We start from the raw sequence: 17477 nt of genomic DNA on the forward strand, positions 1-17477 counted from the left end.
TTTAAGCTATGTGTCATATGGCATATATATTAAATATTAATTATTACATCTGTAACATTATTTTGTGGTTATGAGAGGATGTTTTCATTTCCCTTCAGTTATTTTAGGTCAAAAGAATGAGTTTTATAATTCATTTAAAATAAGAGTTAAATTGATAAATTATTATAGAAGGGAGTTGTGCCTTTAAAACATAGGGAGTCTATGCAATTTTTTCAGACTCATCTAAGGTGAATTTTTTTTTCTTGTTGATATAAATTCAAGTAACTAAGAGGAAAAACTATTCACTAACAATAATTCAACCTAGATTTTACCTTTTAGGGTTTGGATCTCCTTTATAAGGATGATCTCTCTTTGTAATCTTACTCATTCAATACAAATTGCAATTCTTTTTTGCAAATCAAGAATGTCTCATCTTTTGTGGATCTCTAAATTCAAGCCTCCATAGCTTTACTCCTCTCTTTTTGTAACAGGTGTTTTGTATATAGGTGATTCATGGGAGCAATGGGGTTGGTATTTCATTAACTTCAACATTTCTTGAAATAGGAAACATAACAAAAATTGTGCATCTAGGCTAGAGATAGATGTTAGTTTGTGGTGACTTATCAGGAAAGTACTATACATACTTCATAAATTCTTTGGCAAAAAAAATTGGTACTATTCATAGATTCACCACTAAAGTAATGGATAATATTCACCAATTTATGGCTGGCATGTACTAACCAGTTTAATACTTGTATAAGAGGGATCTATGTCAAATGACAAATGGGATATTTTAGATAGAAAGGCACTTGGAAGCATTTGGTTATGCCTGGCACCATCAGTGGCATTTAATATTATAAAAGTGAAGATGACAAAAGAATTGATGCAAACCCTAGTGAAACTATATGAAAGGCCTTCTGCTTCAAATAAGGTATTTTTCATGAAGCATTTATTTAATATGAAAATGGTAGAAGGTGGATCTATTACAAATCATTAAAATGAGTTTAATACTATTACTAGTCAGTTATCTTCTATGGGTGTCAATTTTGATGAAGAAATTAGGCCTCTCTTGATTTTGTGTTCTTTGCCTGAAAGCTGGAATGGCTTGGTAATGGCTGTGAGTAATAATGTTCCTAGATCTAGTACCCTAAAATATGATGATGTGATCAGTGTTATTTTGAGTGAGAAAACTCGTAGGAAAACCTCAGGTGGATCTACATCAGGAAGTTCTTTTAATGCACAAAGCAAGGGCAGAATAACTCAGAGAGAAAGTAAATCTAGAAATCATGGAAAATCAAGAGGAAAGTCAAAGGGGAGGAGGTCTCAATTGAGAGGACCCAATGACTGTTGGTACTATGGGAAACTAGGTCATAAAAAGAAAGATTGTTGGAATCAAAAGAAAAATGAAGGAGATAAATTAGATGGAGACAAAGAAGCAAATGTGGTAAGTAAAAAATCCAAAGAGGATGCTTTGCTTCTATCTTTAGAAAGTGTTGATGATTCATGGGTTTTAGATTCTGGTGCTTCTTTTCATGCTACACCTCATAGAGGTTATTTCATTGATTATGTCCAAGGGGATTTTGGACTTGTTTATTTGGGGGATAATGAACTCTATCAAATTTTTGGAAAGGGAAAAATTAAGATTAAGTTGCAGAATGGGAATCATTGGCTACTACATGAGGTAAGACATGTTCCAAGGCTGAGTAAGAATTTAATCTCGGCAGGGCAACTCGGTGATGAGGGTTATGTAGTTACTTCTAATGATAAAAATTGGAAGGTTTCAAAAGGTTCCCTTGTAGTAGAAAAAGGTGTGAAAGTAGGCACCTTATATCTTTGTATAGGTCATATTGTTCCTTCTACTTTAATTGTTTCAAAGAAAAATGAATGTTCAGGAACAATTGCTATAGTTGAGCAAGGAGAACAAATAGTTGTTGTAAATTCTGATACAGCATTGTGGCACAATAGACTTGGTCACATGAGTGAGAAAGGTATGAAAGTACTTCATTCAAAGAAATTTTTACCCAGTCTAAAATGTGTTAATATGGATTTTTGTGAAAATTGTGTGTATGGAAAACAAAAGAGAGTGAGTATTGTAAAGACTGTGAAGGAAAACAAAAAGGAGAAATTAGAGCTTGTGCATACCGATGTATGGGGACCATCTCAGGTATCTTCTCTTGGTGGCTCTCATTATTATGTTACATTTATTAATGATGCAACTAGAAAAGTATGGGTTTATTTCCTTAGATAGAAATCTGATGTATTTCAAACTTTTAAGAAATGGAAATGCTTGGTTAAAAATGAGACTGGTAAGAAATTAAAATGTCCCAGATTGGATAATGGTGGTGAGTATTGCAATCATGAATTTGAATATTATTGATCCACTAATGGTATTCATAGATAGAAAACTATTCCAAGGACTCCACAAGAAAATGGAGTGGCTGAACGTATGAATAGGACTATAATGGAGCACGCAAGGAGCATAAGGTTGCATGTTGGGTTTCCCTTACACATGTGGGTGGAGGCTATCAATACTGCTATATATTTTATTAATAAAGGTACCTCTACTCCTTTGGGTTGTGGTATTACAAAGGAGGCATGGACTAGTAAGAAGGTGAGTTATTCTTTTCTCAAAACCTTCAGCTGTGAAGCATTTTCTCACGTAGATTCTAAAAAAAGAACCAAGCTGGCAGCTAATTCAAAGAAATGTGTATTTGTTGGATATGGCATTAATGAATTTGGTCACAAGCTTTGGGATTTTGAAAATTACAAAATTATAAGAAGTATGGATGTCATACTCAATGAGAATGTGTTGTACAAAGATTTGTTGCAGCAACATGAGAAGAAAGAAGATGATTATGTAGTGTTGGATGATACTCTAAAAGCTGATCTTCTGGCCATTCCTCATGATGTGCAACAACTGCAACAATAAATACCACACACACACCAATGAATGTTAGATGGTCAACAAGGAAAATTAGACCTCCAGAAAGATTTTTTCCCTTTTTATATTCTATTTTACTTACTGATTCTTATGAACTTGAAAGTTATGATGAAGTTGTGCAGGTGGATACTAAGATTCAGTGGGAGTCTGCAATGAAAGATGAAATTGACTCTTTGTTGAAGAATAAGACATGGGACTTGTGCAAGTTGCCTGTTGGTAAAAAGGCTTTACAGAATAAGTGGGTTTACAGGTTGAAAGAAGAGGAAGGAGGTAAGAAAATATTTAAAGCCAAGTTAGTTGTGAAAGGATTTGCACAGAAAAAGGGCATTGATTTTGATGAGATATTTTCTCCTGTTGTTAAGATGAATTCTATCCGTATATTTTTAAGTCTTGTGGCTACTAAAGATTTACATTTGGAGTAGCTTGATGTTAAAATAGCCTTCCGTCATGGTGATTTGGATGAAGAGATATATATGGCTTAGCCATAGGGATTTTCAATCAAAGGTAAGGAGAACTTAGTGTGCAAATTGAAGAAAAGTTTATATAGCTTGAAGCAAGCACCTCGGCAATGGTATCTAAAATTTGATAGTTTTATGCATGCACATGGTTATAGTAGGTTTCATTCAGATCATTTTGTCTACTTTAAGAGGTTGGATGATGATAGCTACATTATTTTATGTTTATATGTTGATGATATGCTTGTTGTTGGGTCTGACATGGATCACATTAAGGGGTTGAAATGCCAATTATCACATGCATTTTCTATGAAGGATTTGGGGGCAGCAAAACAAATCCTTGGTATGAAGATTTGCAAAGATAGGAAGAATAGAACATTGACGCTATCTTAGGCTGATTATGTTGAGAAGGTGTTGCAATGTTTTTCTATGGAGAATGCTAAAGTTGTCAAAACACCTTTACCTAGTCATTTGAAGTTGACTAAGGACATGTGTCCTAAGACACAAGACGAAGAGGATAAGATGTCCAAGGTACCCTATACTTCAGTTGTAGGAAGCTTGATGTATGCTATGGTATGTACTAGGCTAGATATTGCACATGCAGTGGGAGTTGTTAGCAGGTATATGAGTCATCCAAGAATTGAGCATTGGAATGCAGTCAAATGGATTCTCAAATATTTGAGAGGAACATCCAATAAGTGTTTACACTTTGGGGGTTGTACTACTGATTTACAAGGCTATGTTGACTCAGATTTGGCAAGGGATATTGATACCAGGAAGAGTACTATAGGTTATGTCCTTACTATTGGTGGGGCAGTCGTGAGCTAGGTTTCTAGGTTACAAAAGGTTAATGCTTTATCCACTACAAAGGTAGAGTATGTAGCTACTATAGAGGTAGCCAAGGAGATGATATGGCTTCAGTTCTTCTTGGAATAATTGGCACATCCTTAAAAGGATAATTATTTGTTCATAGATAGTCAAAGTGCCATTCATCTTGCAAAGAATTCAGCTCTACATTCAAAGACCAAACACATACAGCCGCGGTACCATTTCATTCAGTTAGTTTTGGAGGATGGACAGTTAAAGCTAGAGAAGATACATACAAATGACAATCTAGCAGATATGTTGACAAAGGTAGTAACAAGGGAGAAGTTGAACTCCTCTTTAGCTTTGGTTGGTCTTCTAGACTGAACATGAATAAAAGAGCAGCAGAGTCTAGGGTGGTTTGATCTAGTGGGAGCCTCATGGAGTAGCGGCATAGCTACTAGATCAATCTCCAAGTGGAAGATTGTTGTTTAGTGTAGAGCTTGATCAGTCCCCAAGTGGGATATTGTTAGTTTGTGGTGACTTATCAAGAAAGTACTGTACATACTTCATAAATTCTTTGGGGCTCAGGGCATTGCCCCAAAAAAAAAAATAGTATTATTCATAGATTCGCCATTTGTAGATTCGCCACTAAAGTAATGGCTAATATTCACCAATTTATGGCCGACATGTAGTAACCCTAAAGCAGTTTAATACTTGTATAAAAGGGCTTAGGGTTAGGGTTGTTATATAGTGGTGATGCGAAATAGGTTCTTGCAGCGATATTGAGTTGTAAGAGATACGGATTGTAATCAAGTTGTAACCATTGGATTGTAATAATATCAAACTTGCTATTTGGTGGATGTAGCCCAAGGATTGGGTGAACCACATTAAATCTTGGTGCCTTATGTTCTTTTCTATGTGATCTATTATTTTCTATTATTGGTTATATTTGCATGTAATTGTTATTTTATGTATGTGTTTTAATCCTAACAATTACGATCGAGTTGATAAATTATAGAATCTCAAAGGGTCCAATGTATCTTGGAGGGAATTTAAAAGATTTTCCAAAAGAGATGGAAATATTTTGAGGTTTTATTTCTAGGGTTACAATCTCCCCCACCTCAAATTATTTGGGTATTCACCTTGTGTCTACATAGCTCTTTTGTCTATCGTTAGATTTTGCTAACCTTTGTAGATTATTTTAACCTTTTCCTTTATATCTAATAATATTTCTAAGTTAAGTACCACCCTATATTCTAGGTTGTCCTAGCTAATAGGAGTTCTATACTTCCTTCTATATAATACTTAAAGCCATCTTAATGAATGACCAATAAGTACTTTTATAAGAAAAATCCACTAAGGGTAGATAGTTTGCATTTATATTGATGGTCCATACAATACATCTTAAGAATGTCTTCTAATATCTTATTGACCCATTCTATCTAGCCATAAATTTTTGGATGATAAGTTAAAATAATATTTAGCTTGGTACTTAAATTTGTAAACAAGGTTTTACCAGAACATGGATGTCATCTTGACATCTCTATCCAATATTATCTTCTCTAGTTCCCCATGTAGACAAAAAAACAAAAAAAATATTAGCTACAATTAGAGCTCATTTAGTCAAATTATTGGGTAAAAAATGGGCAACTTTATTCAATTGATCTACTACTACAAGTATAAAATTGTGTTTATGATGAGTGATGGGTAACCCTTGGGTAAAATCCATGTTAATTAGTTGTCACTTCCATTTTGGTATTGCATGGAGATGGAGCAAGCATCTAGGTTTATGATGTTCTACTTTAACCCATTGACATTCCAAGTAGATAGCTACAAACCTTGCAAAATATTTTTTCATGCCTTTCCAAAAGTACAAGGGTTAGACATATACAAAAATCTTTGTAACGCTTGGGTGTTTTGAGTACTAAGAAAAATGCACCTCTTTGCACATTGAATTCCTTAAATGCATAGAAGTAGGAACATATATTCTACCCTCAATCTTAATTAGGCCATCTTTTTTTAATTTAAAACCATAATACATATGGTCCTAGGGGTTTGCATGAAGGGATACTCTCATGGCCTGATTGTAGTATTTATCATTCTATGAGCATTTCAGAAAAGTCTACATGAAGCTTGTGTTAATGTCATTATTGAATAAATATGTCTTTTATGAACCAATTCATGCCACCCTATTATCCTTATGTTTTATATAGTTGATATCAAAATCATGGTCATAGATAAGCTCTAACCAGCTCCTTTTCGAAGCATTTAAGTTCAATTGAGTAAAAATATGTTTCAACACTTGATGATTTGATGTAAGATCAAAGGTTTTTTTTCCAGCAAATACTAACACTATTTTTGGAGGGAATGAACTATCACAACTAATTCTAATTCATGAGAGGTGTAGTTCATTTCATAACCCTTGAATTTTTCTAACTCATATGAAATCACTCTACCTTCTTGAATAATTACAACACCCAAACCTTCCCCTAAAGTGTTAGATACTACTAAGAACTGTCTCTTTGGATCTGACACTTTCAAATATGCACTAAGGTTAGTTTCTCCTTGAGTAACTTGCAAGCCCATTAAAACTTATTGGTCCATTAAAATCACTTTCCTTTCCATTGTAGTGAATTTATTGGGTAGGCAATGTGTGAGAAGTTCATAACAAACTTCATGTAATATCCTTCCAACCATATGAAGCTTCTCACTTCCTATGCATTCCTATGAATTGGCCATTTATAAAATGCCTTAATCTTTTCTAGATCTACAACTATCCCACTCTTAGTAATTATTTGTCCTAAATATTGTACCTCCCTCTAGAAGAATACATAATGAGACAATCCACATACAATTGATCCTCTCAAAGTCAATATAGTGTGAATTGAAAGTGTTCCAAATGCTCCTACTCATTTTTGGAGTAGATTAGTATGTCATCCAAGTATACAAGAAAAAAATTATCTAGTCAGTCATGAAATATATTTTTCATTGAGTTCATGAAATCTAATAGGGTATTTGTGAGTCCAAAAGGCAATACTATAAACTTGCAATGGTCATAATGAGTACAAAGGGTCATTTTATGAGCATCCTCCTCTTTGAATCTTAATTAGTTGTATCCTGGTTGCAAAAAGATTTTAGAAAATATTGTATCCCCTTGCATCTGATTAAAGAGATCATCAATGTAGGGTAAGGGATATTCATTTCTAATGGTAACCTTGTTGAGCATCCTATAGTCGATACACATTCTCAAGGTTCCATCTTTCTTTTGAATAAGGTGCCCAATTCTCCCAAGGGAGACACAGTGTGTTTGATTAATCCCTTGTTTAAAATATATTGCAAATGTACTTTTAGTTCCATTAATGCCATGGTTTTTATTTGATATGCTACCTTTGATATAGGTTTGGCCCCAAGAATGAGGTCAATAGAGAAATCAAAGACTCATTTTGGTGGTAACCTAGGTAAATCCTCTAAAATTACATCTCAAAAATACTAAAGATAAGGGTATTTATCTTCAAAATATTCCTCATTGGTTTTATTTTTTTCATCTAATGTCTCCATCTTAATTGTGAAAAAGAAACACCTTTTTTTTTCACTTCTTAGTTGGCAAGCTAAAATCTATCTTAAATTGATTTCTCACTTAATTCCTTTGGTTCTTACCATGTTACCTAAGTCGTCTATGCATTAATATCTTATTGAAATAATTAACTATTCCCTTGTCTTTCTATAGCCATTTCATACCCATAATAATATTCGATCCTAGAGGCACTACATATAAATCAACTTTAATAATGAAGTTAGGAAGTTCAAAGTGTGCCTCAAATAATCATTTCTCTATCTGATCTCTAGTAAGGTTTACATATTCTGCATACCATGTGTTTTTTATAAACCTAGTTCTCTTAGGAAACCTACTAAGGATCTTAGGAGAGATGAGATTATTTATATCCCTTATATCTATTAAAATTGACATTGGGTTACCATAATCAACATGTATGTTGTCTACTGCTACATGGATCCTTTGTTGGAACATTATTACTTTGAAGGGAATTCTTCTGAGACTGTCCACAATGAGATCTAGTAGGGCACTAATTTGTTGTAGTGCACCATGATATTACAATCAAAAAAACCAGAAAATGTAAATTTTTTTATTTTTTTATTTTTTAAATTTATGAAAGCATTTTTTTCTTTGTTCCTTTATCTACAATATTGATGTACATTACTATAATACATTTAACTAACTAACTTCACTAACCACTTTAATTCCTTCCAACCATAATATTATTTGAAATTATAATAGAATGTCTTAATAACCAAATGTAACAAATTCAATGGAGATACACACATTTTCTTTCAAAATAGTTTTAGAAACAAAATATAACAACTTTACTCATTTCTATCTACTATAGAATAGTGCATGACATTTAAATTTCTTTAATCACTTAATCACTAAATGAGCAACATATTAACAAGTACAATCCACTTATACAGTCCACTTATACAATTTCCAGCTTATAAGCTATCATATAACACAAGACTAGGGGTTACCCAAGGGTGACTCTCGCTAATACAATAAGAATTCACATGGAAGTATGCTTTTGCTACACATGAAAATAAGACAATCCTTCTTCTCATCAAGTCTTCAAATCAATAGACAACAACCTACAATAAAACACACACCAACAAGCCCATGATACTCTCCTCCCAACCTTAGGCCTTTTCAAGGCCACCCCCAAGCTAGGAGAACCTTGACTAGGTGGACACACATTACTAACAACTATTTATAGCACAATGCTCACATTACAAAATTGTTCACACATTTTATAGTTCATAAATAAAACCACAAAAATTCCCAACCAAGGGAGACCACTTAGGATCACATGTAGATCCATCTCAAGGGGTAAGGGTGGAAAATGAATGTTGGAGAGACTCCACCTGCACCTATGCCTTCACTAGGCTATACATTTTATACACATGCCTTCACAAGGAAACCCAACAACACATACATGCCCTCACATGGCATCCTTACAACACTTATAACTCTAGCAAGGTAGCATATGGGGCCCATAACACCCATATTGCATCCCTGTCCTACACAAGGAGAGACTCTCACCCAACACATTCCCTATGCACCCCTTACCCTCATAAGGCTCTCTTTCCCTCCCAAGGGATGAGATTCACCTTGTCACACCCAAAATAGAAAACTGCAACAAGAACACATGAATTCACAACACAAAGTAAATCATAATACACCCATACACCAAAATTGAAACATGATCCCTCAACCTTACACAGCACAACATTACAACACAGCATATTACAACTACATTACAGAAAACTCACATGCATAAAACAATAAAAAAAATAACATACTTGATAGCAAGCTTTCATAGCAAGGGTACATAAGGCTACTAACCTAGTTTCAAGCTAATTTGAGCTCCCTCTCTTTTACCAGAAATCCTCCTCCTAAGCTATCTTTTTCTCCTTGTTTTTCCCTTTCCCCAAAATTAACCCCACTTATATTTTTTAGATCTCCCAAAACTCTCCCCCTAGAATGTTTTTTTTTCATGCTTAAGTTTCCAAATTCGGCCAACTTGGGAATCCACAATTTTGGGTGCTCTTTTCAATGCCTAGGGAAGCTTATAATACTTTAAAATGCCCCTACCCCCTAGGTATATCATATGGGCTTTAAAATAAGGCCTCAAACTACCCCAAGGGATGGTGTAAACCTCCAAGAAATTCACAAAAAGTGTGCATTCGACCTAGCATGGAAAGCATCCCTCTTGGACCCATAAATACACCTAGGGAAAAAAAATCCTACCAAACCACTCCTTGGTTCACTCAACCACCTACCATCCCACTAAGCATGCTACAAAAGAGAACATGTGTCAAGTGACACCACAACACACACAACACACTTGGTAAGCCATCAAAAAACAAATTTACTTTTATAAAATCACAATAATACACACAAATTGGTTTTACAAACAAAATACAAGGGTAAAAAGGTTATATCCTCCCTAGGGTTAACCTTGGTTTTTCAAACACCTAGCAAGGTTCTCCATAAATCCATGGGCTTCTTTCCTGCACACTTATTGCAAATATCAGTAGTCCAAAAATAAGGTGATAAAATGATAACATAAATATAAATCACATAGATTCTATCATCCATGAAGAACATAACTAATATGAAATATGTATTTCAATTCATATCACATTACACACTTCACATTTGTAGCAATTCTCTAGTCTAGATAATAAAAACATTATGATCATTTATTCTTAAAGAAAATTATGGAATTAATCTACATTAAGCAATGCATCAAATATAATATAAGTATACAATTCTAGTCTATTCCTATAAATGATACATGAATTCTTAATGTTACTCTCAATATGCTAAGACATGATAATCTAACACCATATGGAAACCACAATTCAAAAATCAAAAATTCACTTGAATATAACATAAGCCTTAGTCATGACATATGGATCATCAAGAAGGTAAGTAAGCATATCTAAATAACATCATGAAAAATAATTAGAATATTAGTGTCCTAATAACATCATAAGGAGTCATCATATAGCCTAATGATATAGGTGTCAATGTCCCAATAACATAACATGAAATCAAATAGTCTAAGGATCAAAATATCAATGTCCATAGGAGGTAATAATGTGTCATCCAAAGTCTAACTATCGTAGTCCAAAAGAAACAAAATGTTAGTAGTGCAATGATGATCGGGGCAAGACATTACATTTGCATAGCGTTCCCTACCACATGTAAAATATCCCTTAGTAGGCCCTTTTTCTGTACTAAATTTCCCTATGCTTCAATGCCCCTTTTCATCTCAAAAGCTCCATTCCTATATTTTTTCTTTCTATTGATCTCCCTTATTCTTCTTATGCCATTTTGAAGGAGTTTAATTCCTATCTACCTTCCTCTTAAATGATTGGTAAGATTTTGACAATTTCCCTTTGTTCTAATTCTTATCTCTAATTGAATCAGATAAATTGATTTCTCACTTAATTCCTTGGGTTCTTACCATGTTACATAAGTCTTCTATACATTAATGTCTTATCGAAATAATCAACTATTCCCTTATCTTTTCATAGCCATTTCATACCCATAATAATATTTGATCCTAGAGGAACTACATATAAATCAACCTTTATAATGAAGTTAGGAAGTTCAAAGTGTGCCTCATATAATCATTTCTCTATCTAAGCTCTAGTATGGTTTCATATTTTTCATACCACGTGTTTTCCATAAACTCATGTGTCTTAGGAAACCTACTAAGGAGCTTAGGAGAGAAGAAATTCTTTGTAGCTCTTGTATCTATTTAAATTGACATTGGGTTACCATAATCAACATGTATGTTGTCTACTACTACATGGATCCTTTGTTGGAACATTGTTACTTCAAAGGGAATTCTTCTGAGACTATTCACAATGAGATCTAGTAGGGCACTAATTTGTGTAGTGTTCCCCACTACATGTAAAATATCCCCTAGTAGACCTTTTTTTCTATTAATTTCCCTATGCTTCAATACCCCTTTCCCTATCAAAATCTCAATTCCTATATTTTGTCTCTCTATTGATCTCCCTTATTCTTCTTATCCCATTTTGAAGGGGTTTTATTCCTATCTGCCTTCCTCTTAAATGATTGGTAATATTGTGACAATTTCTTTTTGTTTTAATTCTTGTCTCTAATTGAATCAGACCTCTTTAGCTTTAGCTATTGGTGTACAACCTTATCATAAGCTTTAGTCATGTTTTTTGGATCTAGGACATCCATAGGTCCTTCAAATCATTTATTCAAACATATTATGTATTTTCTTGGATGGAAGGCCTATTCAACTTTTAATTATGGAACACACTTTAGTAACCAATTAAATTTCTCAACAATTTCATTTAATCAAAGGTCCCCTTTCTTGAGTTCTTAAACCTATGCAATATTTTTCTCATAAAAGTGTTGTGGTGACCCTCTTTGTTTAAAAAGATCCACAGTTTAGTCCAAGTGAGGTTTCCATAGTTGAGTTTAAAATTAACCTTTTTGCTCTCCCATTGGCTAACAACTTCTATGGTTAACTAGTAAGATCCCCACACAACCTTCTAGGTCTATGAATAATGTCAAATATCAAAATACTTTTCCATTCTAAAGATCCATGCCTCAACAAGGTCACCAAGAACTAACCCATCATAGTGTGGATGCTTCACCTTCTTCATATCTTTTGTTATTATACCCATACTTCTTTCTAAGGAAATGTATCATTGTGATATTTATCTCCCCTAATGGAAAAGGAGGAGTTGGTTCATTTCTCCCTAAAACCAAATTGTGATTCTACTTCTTTCCTTGCAAATTCATCCAAATCCCTAATTTTTTTCTCAAAATTTCCAATCTAGTGTTGTGTTTCTTGCATCATCTATAAGAGTTGGTCTAATTTCCTTGAAAGTAATTTAGATTTCTTGGGAGGTTATTCATTTATAGTGTTTACCAAGTTTTTATCCTTGTAGAAGAAAATATATTTAACTTATCACTATAAATTACTATTATAAAGTGTACAACATACCCATAAAAAACATAAAGAAATTACACAACAAAACTTTTCTTTCATTGATCTCAAAAAAAATGTTCTTACATTCTTAAAAATTGTATTTACATTATATGCATGGGTGCCCTTCCCAATGGTTACCCCCTTTTAATCTACTTCTCCATCTAAGCATTGGCTCATGTCTAAGCATTGGCTCTGGAGGGGAACCCATACAAGAGAAGGTATTAGTCAAGAAGTAGGAGGATGTAGTGGAGCTTTGTTTCTAGATATTGATAGGTGGAGTTAAAATTTGGATTTTGATTTCAGTTTATGTTAGGCTAATAGATCTAATTTAACTTTTGCTCTTATTTTAGGGGTGCAAGCCCATCTTTGATATTTGATTCTAGCTAGAACTAGAAAAAGAGTAAATTTGCATAATAGAGAAACCACAAACTCTATAGAACTATGTAAACAATCCACTTGAAATATAAAAGAATTTAAAACCACAAAACTCCCTTCAACTATAGATCCTATGCTCTCCTTTCTTCTCAAATATTTGAAGTTGATCTAGCTCTTGATCTTGACAAGATGTACCTACAAAATGATAGCAAGATGATAATGATATGGCGACAAAATGATAACATGATGAGAATGGAAAGAGAATGTGGTTAGCCAAAACAAGTGCATAATGGCTCAATTTATAGGATTTTGAAGCCAAACGCAAGAATTGGAAGGAAATGTGTGCAATTGGAAATTTTTATAGTTAAATTGCACAATTCAAAAAATCATCATGATTAAGAGATTTAAATCAGAAAAATGTGTCATAAAATGGTACATTATGAAAAAATGTAAGAGATGTGGATAGAAAGATGTAAAAACATTTGGTAGAAGAAGTAGAAAATGAAAGGAAAAGTGTTAGAAAAGGAATGGAAAGTGTAAGAGTTAGAAAAAGGAAGGTGGAAGAGTGGAAGCTAGAAAATGGGAAGTGGAAGCACAATTTAAGGGAATGTGTAAGAGTTAGGATTTTTAAATTTAAAAACTCGTAAATCCCTAAAAAAATTGAAATTAGAAGTAGAAAATTAAAATGATCTCCAAATTCATAAGAAATGGAACAATTAATTGATAAATATTAATTAATTGGAAATAATTAATAAAAGAGCTCATGATGAATTAATAAGATGAAATAGATAAAATGATTAAGACGTAGGAATAAAGCATGAGTTATTTATCCCTAGAGGAGAAAATAATAAATTGATTAGCCAAGATAATAAAATAAATGCAATAATTAACCCTTTTTGAAGGATTGTGATGAAAATGTAGATTGAATGGGACGATATGAAGTTGGACAAATCCAAAGATCAAATTGATGAAATAAATGACACTAGATTAATGGAAGAAATTGATGACTTGTCAAGGACACATGACAAGGGTTGACAACATATGACATTTAACAAATTCTACAAATGACATAGGCTAATTTTAATTGATTGATAAGGATTGATCATAATAATGTCAACAAACTCATTCAATGTTATTAAAATGATCAAATAAGGAAATGATCAAATACTAATGGACTCAACAATGTCAAGGATCAAATTGAAGAAATGATGTCATGCCAAGGACACATGACATGAACTTATCAATATTGATAAGCCACTAAAGGATGCAAAAATGCCAAGGATAAAATTGATAAAATGATGATGATTAGGGTTGATTTCAAGTGATTTCAATGGCATTGAAATGGGCTTGAATTAATTCTAAGATGATCTATATTTCACTGAAAAGGGTTGAAGATGATGGAAAACATGTCAAAAGAACATTGTGAAACAATTTGGAATGATGATCAAGTTGGAAAAATGATGGAAGTTAGTAAAATGAGAAAATGGAACATGTAAAGATGTAAAAGTGATAAAAGAGTAGACATGAACCATTTTTTCGTGTCTACATTTTTCCCCTCTTTGATACAATGTGATTATGAGTATTGTGTCAAGAATAAAGATAAAAGATCATGCCCCAATGAAATTAAAAGAAGGATGCAAGATGCTCCCTCAAACAATTGGGCAAGAAATTGACTCAAGGAAAAAAAATTGAAAAGAAAAAAGATGACGAGGAGAAAGGTTGATGAAAGAAATATTAGTCAAAAGAGAAAATGATATAAGGACAAGTTAGTACCAAGTGAGGACTTTTCTTTCATAAGGTACATTGTATGTCATAAGATCTCTATTTAATATGGAAAATGCAATGTAACACATCATGGCATAGAGAGCCAGAGAAAAAATGCAAGCCTTTTGTGTAAACAAACACGATGCAAACAAAGAATGACCTTATCCACCTTGAGGCATAGAGTTATGCCCCAGATTATCAAAGGACATTTTGAAAAGCAAACAAAAATGATCATGAACCATCCCGACCACTCTCATAAATCAATTTATATCATCAAGTAGCATAGGAACATGATCAAAAGAAAACAAAGAAAAAATAAAACACTCACTAAATAACATTAGCCAACAACCATTTTGATTTGTTATTACTTTCTTTATTAAGTTTTGTTGGTATCGATAGTTGTGTTTGATTGGTGTTTTGGCAGGGTGATTATTGAAGGTGTTGTGATCAGAGTGTAAAACCATATTGATCGTCGGTTGAAGTGGTTCAATGTGAAATTCATCAAAGCATGATTTTATTGAAGTGCAATGTTTAAGTTTGAGTCTGCATGTGCAAGTGTTGAGAAAATTGAGTGATTATTTACAGTGATTGTGTACAAGGTTTATTGCAATTTTTTGGTGGATTTTCAAAATATTTGATTTTTGTGTTGTATTTTTTAGGACATTTTGCAAATTTTATGTTTTTTCAGACCTTTTATGCTTTTTAGGGATTTTTTCAAGATATTTTATGCTTTTTAGGAATTTTTTATGTCATTTATGTTTTTAAGGGATTTTTTTAGGTCTCTATTTTAATTTGTTTTAGGTGTTCTTTCAGAATCACATTTGATTTTTTAGGTTTTTTTAAGGATCATATTTGAATTTTTTGAATTTTTTCAAGTCTTTAAAGTATGTACAAAGTGAGGAAACCCCCATTTTCTAGCAAGGCAAGGGAATTTTTTATGGATGAGTGGAGATGGTACATGGATAAAGGATAAAGGATAGCTCAAAATGTTTGTAAACTTGTTTGGGCTACCAAGGACTCTCCACATAAATGGGAGGACATGTTTTATGACTCAAAGAATTGGTATGACAATGATAGGCTATTAACACTTTAGGAATTGGATGGCAAGCAATGCAAGGGGGTGGGCATGCCAAGATATTTATTTGAAAATATGTTTTGAATTATGTGTCCTTATTTTCAAAAAGACCAAGAGAAGGGTTGTAATAGAAAGTGATGGGATATGGATAGGACAAGAAAGACCAATAATGGACAAGGGGATATAGGCTTGAGGTTACAATAGGATAGGGGAATATGGAGCAAAGGGGTTAGGATATTATAAATTAGATATGACAAGATGTGCTTCTAGGAGGATTTTTATCCTTGTCAAGATCAAAGTTGGGAAAAAAAGGAAATGTGGATGCTAATCAGATAAAGGATATAATGGACATAACATAATGAAGGTAATGGTAGGGGATAACATTAGTGAAACCTACCCCCAAGTATGGAATGCAATATAGTCATAGACTACACATGACACTTGTTTGCCAGGTTTCAATCATGGTACTTTCCCAAAGTTCTTATTGACAGGTTTTCACTATTAGATGAAATGGTTTCTCTTTATTATTATTATTTTGTAGCAATATACCTATTTTTCTAGGTTTTCATCAAGGCATCCATTATTTTCTTTATTTCTTTTTTTTTTCTATTTTTTTCAAAACTTTTTGACAGGATTAGGAATGTTGCTAACGAATACTAGAAATGAATATGTTGTTGGTGATGTAAGTTGGTAACTTCTAGACCCAAAAGTGACTGTAACTATGTAGGATTCATTCCAAGTTTGTAGCTAAACTCAAACCATTAAAATAGCCTTTCGATATGCCATCTTGTACCTCATGTAAGACAGTGCCTGCCTCTTGTGAATCAAGGCATCTATTGATAGTTGGGTCAATGGATCCTTTGTATAGGATGTCACTAATGATGTATTCAAGGGCTTTTTGGATAGAGGTGTGATGTTGTGTGTCGAACACATTATGTAGTAATATTTGGGCATGAGGGCTAGCATAAATATCTATATACAAGGGAAAACTAGGAGGATTGAGACCAACGACTATCCACATAAATGTTGATCAAGAGAGCTCAAGTGTAGGGAGGAAAAGATGATTGAGTAAGAAATCATAACATCCATTACTTTGGGGCATGTTGATGATTGGAACACTTATATTCATCACATCAACTTGGTCATTTTTTATCCTTGGAAGCTGATGAAAAGAAATTGTAAGAGATTCATCTTGTTCTTCTTTGGTCAATAAGGTTGTAGAGTACATGATCTTATCCTTGCTTTCTTTTGTCATTAGCATAACCAGTTTATTTTTGAGTGGGAGTATGTCTAATCTTCCATCCTTGGGTGACTCAAAGAGGTTTTCACCCTTGGATACATCCTTTAATTTTAATTTTTCACAGTGTAACGTGCCTTTCAGTTTTCACCAAGACACATCTTCTTTTCCTTTTTTATGTTATTCTCAATTGTTTGACTGGAAGATGGATTTGACTCCCAAATATATGCCAATGTATTCAATTCATTAGAAATTTCTTCTTCGTAGTCACCAATCATAATGCCTTCATAGT

The sequence above is a fragment of the Cupressus sempervirens genome, chromosome 11 (assembly GCF_028749045.1).
Source record: "Cupressus sempervirens isolate cs-2001-9-10 chromosome 11, ASM2874904v1, whole genome shotgun sequence".
Lineage (NCBI taxonomy): Eukaryota > Viridiplantae > Streptophyta > Pinopsida > Cupressales > Cupressaceae > Cupressus > Cupressus sempervirens.